Below are 999 nucleotides of genomic sequence, written 5' to 3'. Positions count from 1 at the left end.
GGGCGTTTGAGTGACATTAAACCCCAACAAACACCCATAAATTATATGCATCTATCTGGGCCACGATCGTAGCCTGTCGACCTGTGCCTGACGATTACGATTGTGGCCCGTCGCACTTTATGTGTTAAGCCAAGCGCTTTCACAAACTTGAGCGGAGAGTAGTTCAAACTGAACACCAATAGTATTGATGTTACCAACATAGGAAGGTGTGCAATGGACATAAGCGCTACATCTCCTTCAATTAATAATTACAAAATCGAATTATTTTGATAGGCCTAGACGGTTAACACCTTTAATTTGCAATAAATGCCAACAGATGCAAATAGAAGAATTAACAAGCGCAGATGAAATAGAAAAGTTTCGATAAATATTTCTCCAATATATAAGTGTAGGCATGGCTGTGTGGTTTAGAAGTTCGCGCTTTGCAACCATGTAGTTGTGAGTTCAGTCCCACTGCACGACATCTTGGGTATCTTTTACTATTAGTCTGCCCCGGGCCGATCAAAGGGTTACGAGTGAGTTTGGTAGATGGAAATCGTGTGGTATATATTACGGAGACGTACTTGCATATATATATTTCACGTTGCTCCACAGTATCCGCAGTATCTTTCTCTATCTCTCTCCTTCTCCTGCTCTATTTCTCTGTCCCTTCGTCTCTTTCTGTCTGTCTGGCTGTCTCTGACACACACACACACACATACATATAGACACACACACACATATAGTTTATAGTTTAGAGACAGGTGTTCTCTATGTAGATAGAATACACTTCGAAGAAAAAAACTGTATAATATATGTGTATGGATATAAAATAGTCCGACTCACGGAATATAAATGATACCTATCTATCTATCTATCTATCTATCTATCTATCTATCTATCTATCTATTCAACTAAACACTTCCACCCGATGCCCCAGCATGGCCATAGTCCAATGTCTGAAGTAAGAATAAATAATTACGTGTGCACTGAATGATGGTAAACATAAACTGTCAAGTA

At 39.3% G+C, this 999-nt stretch overlaps 1 protein-coding gene across 1 annotated transcript in view; it reads right to left on the bottom strand.

Annotated features, from left to right (window-relative positions):
* Positions 1-713, bottom strand: part of LOC106883399 (testis-expressed protein 11) — a 37394-nt gene extending 36681 nt beyond the window's left edge. Inside the window, exon 1 of the mRNA XM_052974720.1 lies at positions 564-713. The gene's annotated coding sequence lies outside the window, so the exon portion shown is untranslated. The remainder of the gene's footprint in view (positions 1-563) is intronic.
* Between the last annotated feature and the right edge of the window lie 286 nt (positions 714-999).

This window comes from Octopus bimaculoides, chromosome 19 (genome assembly GCF_001194135.2).
Source record: "Octopus bimaculoides isolate UCB-OBI-ISO-001 chromosome 19, ASM119413v2, whole genome shotgun sequence".
Taxonomy (NCBI): Eukaryota; Metazoa; Mollusca; class Cephalopoda; order Octopoda; family Octopodidae; genus Octopus; species Octopus bimaculoides.
This window is presented reverse-complemented; position numbering and strand designations above follow the sequence as displayed.